The 18554-nt window shown below is 48.2% G+C and overlaps 1 protein-coding gene and 1 long non-coding RNA gene across 2 annotated transcripts in view; one reads left to right on the top strand and one right to left on the bottom strand.

Annotated features, from left to right (window-relative positions):
* The window catches only part of LOC144497185 (uncharacterized), a 57061-nt gene extending 55647 nt beyond the window's left edge, over positions 1-1414 (bottom strand). Inside the window, exon 1 of the long non-coding RNA XR_013498524.1 lies at positions 1313-1414. This is a non-coding gene — a long non-coding RNA (uncharacterized LOC144497185). The remainder of the gene's footprint in view (positions 1-1312) is intronic.
* astn1 (astrotactin 1) overlaps positions 1-18554 on the top strand; it is a 2581734-nt gene that overhangs the window by 1904508 nt on the left and 658672 nt on the right. The gene's annotated exons all lie outside the window — the stretch shown is intronic.

The following is an 18554-nucleotide window of genomic DNA, read 5'->3' as shown; positions in this document are numbered from 1 at the left end:
TTTGCTGACGACACCACCGTTATGGATCGGATCTCAAACAATGATGAGACAGAGTACAGGAACGAGATAGAGAATCTAGTGAACTGGTGCGGCAACAATAATCTCTCCCTCAATGTCAAGAAAACGAAGAGATTGTCATCGACTTCAGGAAGCGTAAAGGAGAACATGCCCCTGTCTACATCAACGGGGGTGAAGTATAAATGGTCGAGAGCTTCAAGTTTTAAGGTGTCCAGATCACCAACAACCTGTCCTGGTCCCTCCATGCCGACACTATAGTTAAGAAAGCCCACCAACACCTCTGCTTTCTCAGAAGACGAAGGAAATTTGGCATGTCAGCTACAACTCTCACCAACTTTTACAGATGCACCATAGAAAGCATTCTTTCTGATTGTATCACAGCTTGGTATGGCTCCTGCTCTGCCACAGGAAACTACAAAAGGTCGTGAATGTAGCCCAATCCATCACGCAAACCAGCCTCCTATCCATTGACTCTGTCTACACTTCCCACTGCCTTGGCAAAGCAACCAGCATAATTAAGGACCCTCATGCATCCTGAACACTCTCTCTTCCACCTTCTTCCTTCAGGAAAAGATACAAAGGTCTGAGGTCATATACCAACCGACTCAAGAACAGCTTCTTTCCTGCTGCCATCAGACTTTTGAATGGACCTCCCTTGCATTAAGTTGATCTTCCTCTACATCCTAGCTATGACTGTAACACTACATTCTGCACTCTCTTGTTTCGTTCTCTATGTACAGTATGATTTGTCTGTATAGCGCACAAGAAACAATACTTTTCACTGTATGTTAATACATGTGACAATAATAAATCAAATCAAAATAGTGATGCAGAGACCACAGTTACCATACCAATTATTAGAGGAGATAATAACCTAGTCCTGATTTGAGACACTTGCACTTGATTTTTTAACAATGAAAACTTGTGCAGCTGTAACTAGGTTATTCTGCTGTATTTGGAGACCAGGGTGTTCAAACCTCTTGCTGTTACCCAGCAATCAGTCCTGTCTAGCACACAAGCAAACAGAAGGCAAACAGAAGTCCAAAGATGTGCGGGTGCGGCTGATTATCCGTGGTAAATTGCCCCTTAGTGTCAGGGGGACTAGCAATGTAAATACGTGGGGTTACAGGGCCAGGGCCTTGGTGGGATTGTTTTCGGTGCAGGCTCGATGGGCCAAATGGTGTCCTTCTGCATTGTAGAGATTCTATGATTCTATGAAATCGGGACCATTGAAGGTTACAAAGCGGTAGCATCACGGTCAGAATTAGCAGACAAATGGTCCTTGAGCATTCACCAACTCTCTCAAACTTGAGCTTACTGAACAAGAGTTTGTAGATTTGTCAATGAAATGGAGTGAGGAGAGAAGGGAACCCATCCAAGCACACAGTACCAGAAAGCAAACCTAAAAAAAGATTAGTCAGAGATGTAACATACCTCAAAAGGTGAAAGTTCTAATGAAGAGTTCAATGGACTCAGTCCAAACATAATGCTAACCTCACATAATTTGAATATTTATATGACTGATGGCAGTCAGAGTAGAGTTTCTATATTAATAGGCGTAAGGTGGAAGGGTTTGATTAGCAGAGATTTAGGCTTCACTGAAGGTGTATCAATTACATTTTAATTGCAGTTCCCTTGTTCCAGTGAACTGATTCTGCTGATCCCCTTCCCGTGATCTTACCCTCTGCCTCTCGGGCATTTGAGTCTGATAATTCTACCCACTTGGTTCTTTTACCAGCAAAGTTGTGAAGGACACCACAATTCTCGACAACATTCTGAAAGCAGACTGTACCTGCCCCTCCATGAATTTGAGGTATGAGTATGATGTGTCTCTCTCAGCTGCGTTGGTGGTCATGTGCAGTGGTATCATTCTTGATGGAAGGATAGGAGTGCCCTATCCTGGAATTAATGCTTCATTTTGAAACATGCCAAGAATGTTTGAATGCTGAAGTTTAAATCCATGCATCAAGACAGCAGCTGCATGCTGGATAATGACATGAAGGAACTGCAAGGTGACTGGAATCATAGACTAGATGCACATTGGATCAAGTGAAAATATTTTCTGTTAATTAAATGATGAAAGTTCTCATGCAAAGCATGTGGAACCGTGCAAGTGTAGTGGAGGACACCAATAGCCTGGGAAATACTGCCACTGCAGATTTACTCTTTAGTGCATTGCTGAGGGAATGCTACACTGGTGGATATGCCACCTTTCAGATGAGATATTGAATCAGGGCCCCTCCCCTCAGCCCTCAAGGTGAAATGCAACTTTGGTGGTAGCGTAACATGAGCATTGGCGAATCCTGTTTCAAACCCCACTTGGGTTTCATTTACCCTACAGATATCCCATGGCAATACCTAAAGTGTATAGTGGAGTTCTCCTGATACCCTGGCTAATATTTATCCCTCAACGAACATTATCTAGTCATTTATCTCATTGCTGTTTGTATGCTCTTGCTGTACTCAAATTGGCTGCTGCATTTCCTATATTACACCAGTGACCGCAATCCAAATAATACTCAACTAGCTGTGAAGCATTTTTGAACATGCTAAGATCATGATAGGCTGCATATAAATGCAAGTTCTTTCTTCATTTATTTCTTCTTTCACTCGGTGGAAGCCTGACAGTACATTTGGCTAACATGAAACCCGATAAAAACAATCACTCCTGGAAAATAATATTCTGACTTTTCGCATGCGAGTATGAATGGCTGATTGACTTGAATTGTACTTTAGAAAGAGCCGGTGCTATTTAGATTTAATGAAGTTATCATCTACTCCATGGTCATTATAACCTGTGGTTTTAGCTGCAGTACCAAGACATGCTCCTTCTAGCACAGAGGCTCAACATTCAGAGGCATATCTCCAGGACAAATTTCAGAAAAGACTAAACTCTATCTGCATAGTTTGTTGACAGGACATTTGCGAGAGGATCTTGACCTTCATGGGTGCTGACTTCTTTGGTGAACTTCTCTTGCCTCCATTTGCCAACTTTTCTTCCTCCATCATATATTTTAGAATTAAAGGAATCCCCCTAATGGGTGACATGGTGGCAGTGTGGTTCGCACTGCTGCCTCACAGCTCCAGGGACCCAGGTTTAATTCCCGGCTTGGGTCACTGTCTGTGCAGAGTCTGCACGTTTTTCCCTCTGTGTGGGTTTCTGCCGGGTGCTCCGGTTTCCTCCCACAGTCCAAAAGATGTGCTGGTTAGGTGCATTAGCCATGCTAAAAATTCTCCCTCAGTGTACCCGAACAGGCACTGGAGTGTGATGACTCGGGGATTTTCACAGTAACTTCACTGCAGTGTTGATGTAAGCCTACTTGTGACACTATTAAGTAAACTTAAACATTTTACTGACTTCACAGATTACATGCCAACTGTGTCTTGGCTGATTAATCTCTCCCAGTGAACCTGATTTTGTAGTTGAATATTGTAGTTACTTTTGTTAGTAATTTCCAGAAATATGCAGGTAAAACAAAATCACAAAACAAAAAGCCTTTCTTCCTTTCTACCACAGAGATACTACAGTGACCGGAAGATACCACTAATTTTTCTGTCACGAGGGCCTCTGGTGGGCATATACCTCGGTCAGCTGCCCTTAGTAGGGCAGAAATTAATTTAACTCTGCTAACCTTATTCATCTTACATCCTTCATTTGTATGTTGCTGCTTCTAAGTGGACAACCTTTTTTTTGACCCTCCATTACAGTCAGGGTAATTTATGAGGCACTTCAAATGGTGGCAGGATCTGGTGCATCTGGGTGCTGCCCTATATTCCTGCCTGGTATACAAGCCCATCCCCTGGCAACCGCTCCAGACAAAAATGATCACCACCATTGCCTCCCAGAACCCAGCAATCTCAGGAATTCAGATAGTGTGAGGGGTAAGAGAAAAGAATAAATTTAAGAGTTTTTAAAACTATATTTAAAGCTCACAAGCCTAATTTTAAAAAACAAAATCTACTCTAATGATTCCCAGCTTAGGTCACTGTCTGTGGGGGGCATGGTGACACAGTGGTTAGCACTGCTGCCTCACAACCCCAGGGACCTGGGTTTAATTCCCAGCTTGGGCCACTGTCTGTGTGGAGTCTGCACGTTCTCCCCTTGTCTGCATGGGTTTCTTCCGGATGCTGCGGTTTCCTCCCACAGTCCAAAGATGTGTGGGTTTGATGGATTGGCCATGCTAAATTGCCCCTTAGTGTCAGGGGAACGAGCTAGGGTAAATGCTTGGAGTTATGGGGATAATGGGCATAGGGCCTGGGTGGGATTTGATGGGCTGATTGCCTCCTACTGGGATTCTATGATTTTATTTTGCTGCTTGCTTTCAGCTATTCATTTGAATAGATTTCGAATTTCGTAGATTTTAATCAGTAAGGGAATCAAGGGTTATGGGAATAAGGTGGGAAAGTGGAGTTGAGGATTATCTGATCAGTCATGATCTCATTGATGGTGGAGCAGACTTGATGGGCTGAATGGCCTATTTTTGCTCCTACATTTTATGGTCTTATGGTCCGATGAACATTTATGAGTTGTTTTCAGTATCACTTGTACAGACGTAAGAGACAACCGTTCTGAGGAAGAGAAGAGATTTGGGACTTGGCACAATTTAAAGTTTTTTGTTCCTTTTTTTTTACCTTGCCTGACATTGTATTTGTTCTTCTCTGCTGCTACCTGAGCGTGGCATCCGTTTGATTAATTTTGCACTGCGGTGTAATTACGCTCTGCTCATCATGTCAGAAGAATTAAATGAAATTGAGATTCATCTTTAGATTAATCATTTCGGAAGATAATTAGGTGTCCAAGCTGTAGTGAGTTGTGTCCACTTTATATGTTAATTCGCTTGAAATACTGCTTTCCCTGAATTGGAATATGGTCCCTTGCATTGACACCTGTTGAGGATAACATAAAAGCACCTGGTCCAATCCCAACATGTCAGTGCAAGAGATGATCTTGCAGGGTTCACCACTTTTGAGCACCTCATCCTATTCAAACCATTTTCAATTAAATGCTGTCCTAATCTCTGGATGTCAATGGGATTATAATAAACAGTTGCATTGCCCCTTTTGTTTGCCATGTTTCATGCCTGTAAATAAATGAAAATTTAGGAAAAGAAGCACAATGTGAAATGGTACCAATGATGAGGGTGTCCCTGTGAAGGCTTCATTTTAATATGTGCAATCTCCCCAGCCAATAGTTGGTTCACCAGACTGGCTGCCTAGCTTTGATTTACAAAGAATAGACTTTTTAATTCCGAGTGCATTGACGACACTTGAAGTCATTTATTTTTATATATATTTTAAAAAGCCCAATTCAGCACATGAGGTGCTGCAGACTTTTGGATACTGAACGTTGGACAAAAGCGATAAGCAGTGTTTCAGTTTTCTAACCACATGGTTGTATCTCAAAGCTCCTGAACCTCGTGTTTTGGAAAAATGACAATGGAATCCCCGGCCAACAGTTTGAATTCCAGGGAAAAGTAAATTCAAATTTCTGGTCAGCTTTTTGCATTGAACTGCAAATCTGTGTTAAATGCCCCAGTGCCATCTGTTAGATGCTGACTACCTCAAATGTTAAGGGGTGATTGGAATATCAGGCATGCAACAGATCACAGCCAGCTGCATAGTATTTGTAAGAGCAGGACTCATATTTTATACCACACCCAGGTGGTAAATTTGGGTGGCATAGTAGCAAGTTCAGCGGAAGTGCCCACAGCACATGGCAAGGCTGGCAGTTGAACCCTGTGGCAAAAGGGGACACCCAGCTCCCGCTTGTTGCCCATCCCGACCTTCTCCTGGACAACCCTTCCCCTCTCCCCCCCGCTTCCCTCCCCATGTCACCAGCACCTACCAGACTGGGCCCTGGTGAAACCATCTCACCTCTCGCCTTGTTATTCAGCTCCAGGGATAGTGGTCATTGGGGATTGGCCGTGGAAACTGGACAGCTGCGGATCAAATCAGTTAATAGCCCAGAAATCAACTTGAGGTTTTCACTTAGAGGGCGGGGCCAGCACTTCCAGATAAAATTCCTTTCACAGGAGCCCTGAGGCAAATTTCAGTGTTCAATGTTCATGAGAATAGGGTGGCACGGTAGCACAGTGGTTAGCACTGCTGCTTCACAGCTCCAGGGTCCCGGGTTCGATTCCCGGCTCGGGTCACTGTCTGTGTGGAGTTTGCACATTCTCCTCGTGTTTGCGTGGGTTTCCTCCGGGTGCTCCGGTTTCCTCCCACAGTCCAAAGATGTGCGGGTTAGGTTGATTGGCCAGGTTAAAAATTGCCCCTTAGAGTCCTGAGATGTGTAGGTTAGAGGGATTAGCGGGTAAATATGTGGGGTTAGGACCTGGGTGGGATTGTGGTCGGTGCAGACTCGATGGGCCGAATGGCCTCCTTCTGCACTGTAGGGTTTCTATGATTCTATGAGAATATGTTAAAGTCGTGTGATGGTTTGCAGGTTAATTACTGGCGTGTGTACTGAGTTGTATGCTGAACGCTCCCCTTGGCCTGGGGAAGAATTTGTTGCCGCAGGAGTGAGAGAAATTATTTTTGAAAAGGGACAAAAGATCCTTGTGATTATTGCAAATTATAAGCAAATTAAGTTGTCAATACACTATCACTTTTGATCGGCATGGTTTAGTGATAACGCTGCTATTTCTAAATCAGGAGGTCCTGAGTATGAACCACAAACTAGAATTTTGAGAGATTAATCTAGGTGAACACCAATGCAGTATTGAAAAAGTTAAATAAACTTAGTCATCTTACATTAACACTGCAATGAAGTTGCTGTGAAAATCCCCTAGTTGCCACACTCCAACACTTGTTTGGATACACTGAGGGAAAATTTAGCATGGCCGATGCACCTAACCAGCACATCTTTCGGAAACTGGAGCACCCATGGGAAACACATGCAGACACGGGGAGAATGTGCAGACTCCACACAGACAGTGATCCAAGCCAGGAATTGAACCAGGGTTCCTGGCACTGTGAAGCAGCAGTGCTAGCCACTTTGATAATTACAGTGCTAACCACTGTGCCATCGTGCTGCTGAGAAAATGATGTACTATCCTTCAGATGAGATGTAATTTTGAGGACACTTCTCCCGGTTCAAGTGGCTACTCGAGATCCCAATGCACTGAAAAGAGGAGCAGGAGTATTCAAAACTGATGAACAGCTCTCTTTGCTGTTCATGAAACCTGGATGCTGTTTATAAATTGACTGCTATGCACACAGCCGTTTGATTTGATTTAATTTATTGTCACATGTATTACCATACAGTGAAAAGTATTGTTTCTTGCGCGCTACACAGACAAAACATACCGTTCATAGAGAAGAAAATGAGAGAGTGCAAAATGTAGTGCTACAGTCATAGCTAGGGTGTAGAGAAAGATCAACTTAATGCAAGATAAGTCCATTGCTGACAGCAGCAGGGAAGAAGCTGTTCTTGAGTCGGTTGGTACGTGACCTCAGACTTTTGTATCTTTTTCCCGAAGGAAGAATGTGGGAAGAGAGAATGTCTGGCGTGCATGGGGTCCTTAATTATGCCGGCTGCTTTGCCAAGGCAGTGGGAAGTGTAGACAGAGTCAATGGATGGGAGGCTGGTTTGCGTGATGGATTGGGCTACATTCACGACCTTTTGTAGTTCCTTGCGGTCTTGGGCAGAGCAGGAGCCACACCAAGCTGTGATACAACCAGGAAGAATGCTTTCTATGGTGCATCTGTAAAAGTTGGTGAGAGTCGTGGCTGACATGCCAAATTTCCTTCGTCTTCTGAGAAAGTAGAGGCGTTGGTGGAAGTGTGAACACTTCAGTTACTTGGAGATGATGTGTGACAGGGTTCATGAGAATGCAAACTGCTTCATTCTTACTTCACTTGTACCTCTGCCCTAAAGTCATTGAATCATCGAACCATAGAATCCCTACAGTGCAAAAGGAGGCCATTCGGCACATCAATGTGGAAAATCCTGCCCTGGGCAGCTCATTCTGTATTGGGAAGGTCAGCTGCATTTCAGAAACATCCTGATTTTTCTGGAGCCAAGCCTATCTTGAATTGTTCCTAGCCTCTTTTCATGTTGTGCATGAAAAGACTATAGTTCCAAAACTGGGGCGGCACGGTGGCACAGTGGTTAGCACTGCTGCTTCACAGTGCCATGGACCAGGTTCAATTCCCAGCTTGGGTCACTGTCTGTGTAGAGTTTGCACATTCTCCCCGCGTCTGCGTGGGTTTCCTCCAGGTGCTCCGGTTTCCTCCCACAGTCTAAAGATGTGCGGGTTAGGTGGATTGGCCATGCTCAATTGTCCCTTAGTGCCAGGAGGGCTAGCAGGGTAAATGCATGGGGCTATAGGGATAGGGCCAGAATTGGACTGTGGTCGGTGACTTGATGGGCCAAATGGACTCCTTCTGCATTTTATGATTCTATCCGAGAATCAGTCCAATTATTAGTATTCAGATATATCTCAGCTTGAAGTTTGGAGAAACTAGCCTCACCTCTGAACCAGTTTTACAACATGGGAGTTCTGACGATAATCCCAGACTTGGCCTCGGGTTTTAGAAAACAAAGCTCTCATTCAGACTGCTGTTGGACTCGACCACAAATCTGGGCAGTCACTTCTAATTTAAAAGTATTGAAACAAATGTCCAGGAATGTTATAATGCTGACAAATATTTTTATTCTCGAAATTGCATTGTCAAAAATAATTACAGAGCTTGCTAATAGACATGTCGCCCTGTCACATTGTTAGTCATCACCCGTCTCAAAATGTTCAATTGTCGGTCTTATCCCAGTCATTTTTATTTTCTTGAAAACCGATCACCTCCCCTTGTTTGAGCAGGTGTGAAAGTTTCAAATGTTCCCTTCTCTGCATCTTCCATTGCTGTACTATGTCAGCTACTTCCTTTTGCCTCATTCCCAAGAGTTTGCATCTACGCCTTGATTCACCCAGCTATTGTCCTGGCAATCGAATTATAAACTTTGGAAATGCTGGGGGAAGTGGTGGAAAGATGAACCCTCCTTCAGTTTATTTAAGTTCATTTATTAGTGTCACAAGTGGGCTTACATTAACACTGCAGTGAAGTTACTGTGAAAATCCCCCAGTCGCCACACTCCAATGCCTGTTCAGGTACACTGAGGGAGTATTTAGCATGGCCAATGCACCGAGCCAGCACAACTTTTGGAGGAAACAGGAGCATCCAGAGGAAACCCACGCAGACACAGGGAGAACGTGCAGACTCCTCACTGACAGTGACCCAAGCTGAGAATCGAACTTGGGTCCCTGGCGCTGTGAGGCAGCAATGTGAGGCACCATTGTGCCACTGTGCCACCCAACAAATTCTGGCATTAGATTTCAAGATGTGGAGATGCCGGCGTTGGACTGGGGTAAACACAGTAAGGAGTCGAACAACACCAGGTTAAAGTCCAACAGGTTTATTTGGTAGCAAACGCCACTAGCTTTCGGAGCGTTGCTCCTTCGTCAGGTGAGTGGGAGATCTGCTCATAAACAGCAAAAAGGGCCAATAAAGACACAAACTCAATTTTCAGAATAATGACTAATGATTGGAATGCGTGTCTTTACAGCTAATCAAGTCTTAAAGGTACGGACAATGTGAGTGGAGAGAGCATTAGCACAGGTTAAAGAGATGTGTATTGTCTCCAGACAGGACAGCCAGTGAGACTTTGCAAGTCCAGGCAAGTTGTGGGAGTTACAGATAGTATGGACATGAACCCAAGATCCCGGTTGAGGCTGTCCTCATGTGTGCGGAACCTGGCTATCAGTCTCTGCTCAGTGACTCTGCGCTGTCGTGTGTTGTGAAGGCTGCCTTGGAGAACGCTTACCCGAATATCAGAGGCCGAATGCCCGTGACCGCTAAAGTGCTCCCCAACAGGAAGAGAACAGTCTTGCCTGGTGATTGTCGAGCGGTGTTCATTCATCCGTTGTCGTAGCGTGTGCATGGTTTCCCCAATGTACCATGCCTCAAAGAACAAAGAACAAAGAACAATACAGCACAGGAACAGGCCCTTCGGCCCTCCAAGCCCGCGCCGCTCCCCGGTCCAGGATTGAATCCTGAATCCAGGATCCCCGCCCAATTTTCCAGCCTATCTACATACCAATATCCTATCCACCGAGCTGTCCCTCACAGCTACGATGCTTTGTTCATCACAACCTATTAACTCACCCCCACCCCCCCATTCCAGACCATGTGATCTCCAGGGAGAGGCGAAAACCCAGAGTGAAAACCCCAGGGCCAATATGGGGAAAAAAAATCTGGGAAATTCCTCTCCGACTCCCTGAGGCGATCGAAACGAGTCCAGGAGATCACAATGGCCCTGATCGGAAAATGCTTCCCAACCCTAGTCATTTCCACTTCCACGAACACCATATGAATTCCCTGCCCCCGAGACAGGTTCCCAACTATCCGCAGTCTCGCTCTGTACTGGCACCAGCAAGATGATCATAGAATGAAGCCTTGAAACGAGAAACAAGGAACAATTAGCCCGCGCCGCTCCCTGGTCCAAACAAGACCACTCTTTTGTATCCCTCCATTCCCACTCCGTTCATATAGCTGTCTAGATAAGTCTTAAACGTTCCCAGTGTGTCCGCCTCCACCACCTTGCCCGGCAACACATTCCAGGCCCCCACGACCCTCTGTGTGAAATATGTCCTTCTGATATCTGTGTTAAACCTCCCCCCCTTCACCTTGAACCTATGACCCCTCGTGAACGTCACCACCGACGCGGGGAAAAGCTTCCCACCGTTCACCCTATCTATGCCTTTCATAATTTTATACACCTCTACTAAGTCTCCCCTCATCCTCCGTCTTTCCAAGGAGAACAACCCCAGTTTCCCCAATCTCTCCTCATAACCAAGCCCCTCCATACCAGGCAACATCCTGGTAAACCTCCTCTGTACTCTCTCCAAAGCCTCCACGTCCTTCTGGTAGTGTGGCGACCAGAACTGGACGCAGTATTCCAAATGCGGCCGAACCAACGTTCTATACATCTGCAACATCAGACCCCAACTCTTATACTCTATGCCCCGTCCTATAAAGGCAAGCATGCCATATGCCTTTTTCACCACCTTCTCCACCTGTGATGTCACCTTCAAAGATCTGTGGACTTGCACACCCAGGTCCCTCTGCGTCTCTACACCCTTTATGGTTCTTCCATTTATCGTGTAGCTCCTCCCTACATTATTCCTACCAAAATGCATCACTTCGCATTTATCAGGATTGAACTCCATCTGCCATTTCCTTGCCCAAATTTCCAGCCTATCTATATCCTTCTGTAGCCTCTGACAATGTTCTTCACTATCTGCAAGTCCTGCCAGTTTTGTGTCGTCCGCAAACTTACTGATCACCCCAGTTACTCCTTCTTCCAGATCATTTATATAAATCACAAACAGCAGAGGTCCCAATACAGAGCCCTGCGGTACACCACTAGTCACAGGCCTCCAGCCGGAAAAAGACCCTTCCACTACCACCCTCTGTCTTCTATGACCAAGCCAGTTCTCCACCCATCTAGCCACCTCCCCCTTTATCCCATGGGATCCAACCTTTTTCACTAGCCTACCATGAGGGACTTTGTCAAACGCTTTACTAAAGTCCATATAGACAACATCCACGGCCCTTCCTTCGTCAACCATTTTGGTCACTTCTTCAAAAAACACCACCAGGTTAGTGAGGCATGACCTCCCTCTCACAAAACCATGTTGACTATCGTTAATGAGTTTATTCCTTTCTAAATGCGCATACATCCTATCTCTAAGAATCTTCTCCAACAACTTCCCCACCACGGACGTCAAGCTCACCGACCTATAATTACCCGGGTTATCCTTCCTACCCTTCTTAAATAACGGGACCACATTGGCTATCCTCCAATCCTCTGGGACCTCACCTGTGTCCAGTGACGAGACAAAGATTTGCGTCAGAGGCCCAACGATTTCACCTCTCGTCTCCCTGAGCAGCCTTGGATAGATTCCATCAGGCCCTGGGGATTTGTCAGTCTTTATATTTTCTAACAAACCTAACACTTCCTCCTTTGTAATGGAGATTTTCTCCAATGGTTCAACACTCCCCTCAGAGACACTCCCAGTCAACACATCCCTCTCCTTTGTGAATACCGACGCAAAGTATTCATTTAGGATCTCTCCTACTTCTTTGGGCTCCAAGCATAAGTCCCCACTTTTGTCCCTGAGAGGTCCGATTTTTTCCCTAACATCCCTTTTGTTCCTAACGTATGAATAAAATGCCTTGGGATTCTCCTTAATCCTGTCTGCCAAGAACATTTCGTGACCCCTTTTTGCTCTTCTAATTCCCCGTTTGAGTACTTTCCTACTTTCATTGTACTCCTCCAGAGCTCCCTCCGTTTTTAGCTGCTTGGACCTAACATACGCCTCTCTTTTCCTTTTGACCAGTCCCTCAATTTCCCTGGTTATCCACGGTTCTCTAATCCTACCCTTCCTATCCTTCTTTTTTACAGGCACATGCTTGTCCTGTAGCCCTAACAACCGTTCCTTAAAAGACTGCCACATACCAGATGTGGATTTACCCTCAAACAGCCTCTCCCAATCAAGAGCTGCCAATTTCTGCCTGATCCCAATAAAGTTAGCCTTCCCCCAATCCAACACCTTACCCTTGGGACACCACTCATCCTTTTCCATCACTATCCTAAAGCTAACAGAATTGTGGTCACTATTTGCCACATGTTCCCCAACCAAAACTTTGAAGACCTGACCGGGCTCATTCCCCAGTACCAGGTCCAGTATAGCCCCCTCTCTAGTCGGGATGTCCACATATTGTTCCAACGAACCCTCCTGGACACATTTTACAAATTCCTCCCCATCCAGAGTCCCTGCCCTCAGCGATTTCCAGTCTATACCAGGGAAATTGAAGTCTCCCACTACTCGGGACATCCTTTCCTACAGCGTATCAGGTAGACAACGTTGGCCGAGTTGCAAGAGTATGTACCGTGTACCTGGTGGATGGTGTTCTCACGTGAGATGATGGCATCTGTGTCGATGACCCGGCACGTCTTGCAGAGGTTGCTGTGGCAGGGTTGTGTGGTGTCGTGGTCACTGTTCTCCTGAAGGCTGGGTAGTTTGCTGCGGACAATGGTCTGTTTGAGGTTGTGCGGTTGTTTAAAGGCAAGAAGTGGGGGTGTGGGGATGGCCTTGGCGAGATGTTAGTCTTCATCAATGACATGTTGAAGGCTCCGGAGGAGATGTTGTAGCTTCTCCGCTCCAGGGAAGTACTGGATGACGAAGGGTACTCTGTCATTGATCGACAGTTCCAACTCATCGATCGACAGTTCCGACGCGCCACAGCGAAAAACCGCACCAACCTCCTCAGAAGACAAACACAGGATACGGTGAACGGAGTACCCTTCGTCGTCCAGTACTTCCCCAGAGCGGAGAAGCTACGACATCTCCTCCGGAGCCTTCAACATGTCATTGATGAAGACGAACATCTCGCCAAGGCCATCCCCACACCCCCACTTCTTGCCTTCAAACAACCGCACAACCTCAAACAGACCATTGTCCGCAGCAAACTACCCATCCTTCATGAGAACAGTGACCACAACACCACACAACCCTGCCACAGCAACTGCTGCAAGACGTGCCGGATCATCGACACGGATGCCATCATCTCACGTGAGAACACCATCCACCAGGTACACGGTACATACTCTTGCAACTCGGCCAAAATTGTCTACCTGATACGCTGTAGGAAAGGATGTCCCGAGGCATGGTACATTGGGGAAACCATGCAGACGCTACGACAACAGATGAATGAACACCGCTCGACAATCACCAGGCAAGACTGTTCTCTTCCTGTTGGGGAGCACTTCAGAGGTTCCGGGTATTCGGCCTCTGATATTCGGGTAAGCATTCTCCAAGGCGGCCTTCACAACACACGACAGCACAGAGCCGCTGAGCAGAGACTGATAGCCAAGTTCCGCACACATGAGGACGGCCTCAACCGGGATCTTGGGTTCATGTCACGCTATCTGTAACTCCCACAACTTGCCTGGACTTGCAAAGTCTCACTGGCTGTCCTGTCTGGAGACAATACACATCTCTTTAACCTGTGCTAATGCTCTCTCCACTCACATTGTCAGTACCTTTAAGACTTGATTAGCTGTAAAGACTCGCATTCCAATCATTATTCATTGTTCTGTAAATTAATTTTGTGTCTTTATATGCTCTGTTTGCTGTTTATGAGCAGATCTCCCACTCACCTGACGAAGGAGCAGCGCTCCGAAAGCTAGTGGCGTTTGCTACCAAATAAACCTGTTGGACTTTAACCTGGTGTTGTTAGACTCCTTACTGCATTAGATTTCAACCCAGAGCTTCTGGTCCAGAGGTAGGGAAGTTACCACTGTGCCACAAGGCCGCTGAACTGGTGTATAAACTGCTTTAATCTAAACATTTGTGTTGCATTTGCTTCGGGTCAAAGAAAGGAAGAGTTGACAGCTTCAAATGCCTCACTGTAACACACACAAAGGACAGGCACTAAGTGAAGCTCCATCTTCTGCGACATCGCAAAACCATCTCAAGTGCAGGGAATGGAATTATATGTCTCCCAAATGACAGAGCAGCAACATACAGCGAATAGCTTCAAATGTGTAAGAATGAGGTATAATAATCGCAGCCACACTCCGAATAGTGGCTGATGCTCTGGTGACACTGCTGCCCTCCAAATGCTACCACCCCCAACAACATACACGCTTCCTTTGATTTCCTCTCTCAGTGACAAGGGCACTGCTGTACTCAGTGATAAAATGTTTCTTTTTCTGTTGCCTTTTCATTTCCATCTCACATTTTTCAAATGAGTATCGTGGGATTTAACCGAATGCAAAATGCAGCCCTTCCTCAAACATATGTAGACACAACCGATCTTGTAATGCTCTCTAATGGCTGCTTGTGCTTTGGGGATATAAAATTGCTGAAAGCTGCACTTCATAATATTCCACTTCTTTCAGAAAGATCTGAAAGTTTGATTTTTTTTTTCTCCTTTAATTTAAAATTAAGGGCCCTATTTTACCATTGCCTGGGCGCAAAAACGTGGTAAAGTCGGGTGTGAGGCCATTATTGCGATCCGCACCCACATCCGTGCAGATCGCCGCTTTACCGAAACCCGGGAATGGCGGCGATTCGATCTGTGCCCAAAACGGGCGCAACGACGATTTAAATGCATTTGCATGCATTTAAATTGAATTAATGAACTGCCTGCCCAACTTTATCAGCATTTCCCCCTTTACCACCGTGTTTGCCAATCCGGAACCGCGCCGTAACGGACCTGCTAAATAAAAGTCTGAATCGGATGCTCCAGCTTCTGAAGAGCACGTTCAGAGCTTCCAACGGCTCCCTGACTCAGATCAGTGATGGGGGGGTGGGGGGAGGAGGGAGGTGGGGCTGATCATTCTCTGGTTGGAGGGGGGAGGAGGGGAATGAGGTCAGATCGTTGTCTGGTTGCGGGGGGGGAGGTGGGTCAGATGTTTCTCTGGAGAGGAGGGGGAGTGAGACCAGACCATTCTCTGGGGGAGGGGGGGGGGGGGGTGTGAGGCCAGATCGTCGTCTGGAGGTGGGGGGGGGAGTGAGCCAGACCGTTGTACGGGGGTGGGGGGGGGAGTGAGGCCAGACCATTCTCTGGAGAGGGCGGGAGTGAGGCCAGATCATTGTCTTGGGGGGGAGGAGTGAGGCAGGTAAGATGTATCTCGGGGGGGGGCAGATGGATCTCTGGTGGGGGGGGGCAGATGGACCTCTGGTGGGGTGGCAGATGGATCTCTGGTGGGGGGGGGCAGATGGATCTCTGGTGGGGGGGCAGATGGATGTCTGGTGGGGGGGCAGATGGATCTCTGGTGGGGGGGCAGATGGATCTCTGGTGGGGAGGCAGGGGGGTCTGCTGCCACTCTGTGGGCAATCGGTGGGGGGAGGGGGCAGGGGTGGCGATCGGTCTGGGTAGTGGGGGGGGTGGATAAGAGGGACAGTGATGTGTGTCCCCCTTATCCACCCCCCCACTACCCACACATATCACTGACCCCCTTATCCACCCCCTCCCACTACCCAGACCGATCGCCACCCCTGCCCCCCCTCCCCCCCCACCGATTGCCCGCAGAGTGGCAGCAGACCCCCCTGCCCCCCCCCCCCCCCCCCCACCAGAGATCCATCTGCCCCCCTCCTCCCCTCCAAGATACATCCTTGCTCCCGCTTTTCGCTCCCGGGCCGCTTTCTCCGCTTTCTGCGGCTCGGGAGTGATCTGACACGGGCGCACTTTTTCCAATTTTTTTCGAACTGCGCATGCGCAGTTCAGAGCTCAGATCGTTTCGGCTGCACTAAGCCCCGCCCACAGCACGAATGGGACTGGAAATCGTTGAGAGCGTAGGGGGGGCGCCTGAAAGCAGATTTCTAAGCCGGATCTGCATTACGCCCAGATTCGGTACTTAGAGTGAAAATGGTAAAATCGGACCCTAAGAGTGTCAGTGCGGAAATGCAAATTGGTAAGATTTGCTTTTGTTCAGAGGCAGACAAGGCTGAATAGTTCTGAACATTGTGTTTCTGCTCATTGTCTGGGAAGGTGAGGCACAGGCACATTTTACAGGGCCCATAACTTCCAGGTTTCCCAGCACCGGATCTGGAGGGTACTCCAAAGATGCCCTGGGGTATTCCAATCGGAAGTTCCCAGGAAAGGGTTTGCCTAGCAATTGTCCAGAAGCACTAACTTCCCTGGACACACTTGCTATGCTGGGAACCATCTGACAAAACGATTCAAATCACTAACTTTGGATGGTTCTGCCAGTGTTAGGCTCTTAGTTACTCAGAAAAAGTTAGTAGGAATAAAGGTTCTGCTAACTTAAGCATAACTATTTTAAAGACACAGACTGAGCTCCGCACAGGACACTCCCACAGTCCTGAATGTCAAGAGGATTACCTCACCCTCCCCAACATCCCACCACCCCTCCAAGATCCAGCCTGGCTGGACTCCCCCCCGCCCCCCCTCAGTCCAACCCCAACAACTCCCACCTGCCTCTCCCCCCTGACCCGATTTCCACTCCTGACCTCCAAACCCCAGCTCCACCTCCCCCACGATTCAACCCTTTCCCAGGACCAAACCTGACTGCCACCAATCCCCATCATCCCAACCTGACCCCCAACCCCCCCACCACCCCGCCACCACCCCAGGACCCATCCCTGACCTGATTCAACCCACACTCTCCTGGTCCTGACATCCAGCAACCCCCCAACTCACACCGCGTTCCCCTGACCTGACCCCACTCCCCATCCTGATGCGACCCCCATCTCTGGCCCAATTTGACCCTCGACCCAATCCGACCCCCATTCCTGATCCCCAACCCTTGACCCAATCCGACCCCCATTCCTGATCCCCAACCCTCGACCCAATCCGACCCCCATTACTGACCCAAACCTGACTGCCACCCCCCAACCAGCCTGACCCCCCACCCCCATCCCACATGACCCCCAAACTGACCCCTCACCCCTGACCCAACCTGACCCTAACCCCCAACCCAACCTGACCCCTCAAACCCCGACCCAGCCTGATCCCTCACCACCCCAATCCAACCTGACCCCTCACCCCTGACCCAACCTGACCCTTACTCCTGACCTAACTTCACCCATCACCCCCTACCCAACCTGATCCCCAACCCCCGAACCAACCTGATCCCCAACCCCCGAACCAACCTGATCATCACCCCCAACCCAACATGACCCTCACCCCAGACCCAACATGACCCCCAACCCCCTACCCAACCTGATCCCCAACCCCCGAACCAACCTGATCATCACCCCCAATCCAACATGACCCTCACCCCAGACCCAACATGACCCCCGACCCCTGACCCAACCTGATGCTCACTCCCAACCCAACATGATCCCTGACCCAACCTGACTCCTCACCAACCTGACCCCTCACCGATCTAACCTAATCCCTGACCCCTAACCCAACCTGACCCCTCATCCCCGACTCAACCTGACCCCCCGACCCCGATCCAGACCCGACCTGACCCTCACCCCCGACCCAACCTGACCCTCACCCCCGATCGACCCAAACTGAACATCACCCCCGACCCAACCTGACCCCCAACCTCCAACCCAACCTGACCCCCAACCCTTGACCCAACCTGACCCTCATCCCCCGACCCAATTTGACCCTCAACCCCGACCGACCCAACCTGACCCTCACCCCCGATCGACCCAAACTGACCGTCACCCCCGACCCAACCTGACCCCCAACCTCCAACCCAACCTGACCCCCAACCCTTGACCCAACCTGACCCTCATCCCCCGACCAAATTTGACCCTCATCCCCGACCGACCCAACCTGACCCCGCACCCCCGACCCAACCTGACCCTCATCCCCGACCCAACCTGACCCCCGACCCCTGACAGAACCTGATCCCTCACCAACCTGACCCCCTTACCGACCTAACCTAATCCCCGACCCGTAACCCAACCTACCCCCCAACTCATCCTGACCCCCAATCCCTGACCCAACCTGACCCCTCATCCCTGACCCACCCTGCCCGCTCACCT

This window comes from Mustelus asterias, chromosome 8 (genome assembly GCF_964213995.1).
Source record: "Mustelus asterias chromosome 8, sMusAst1.hap1.1, whole genome shotgun sequence".
NCBI classification, from domain to species: domain Eukaryota; kingdom Metazoa; phylum Chordata; class Chondrichthyes; order Carcharhiniformes; family Triakidae; genus Mustelus; species Mustelus asterias.
Note: the sequence above shows the minus strand (reverse complement) of the source record. Positions and strands in the feature narration are given on the sequence as shown.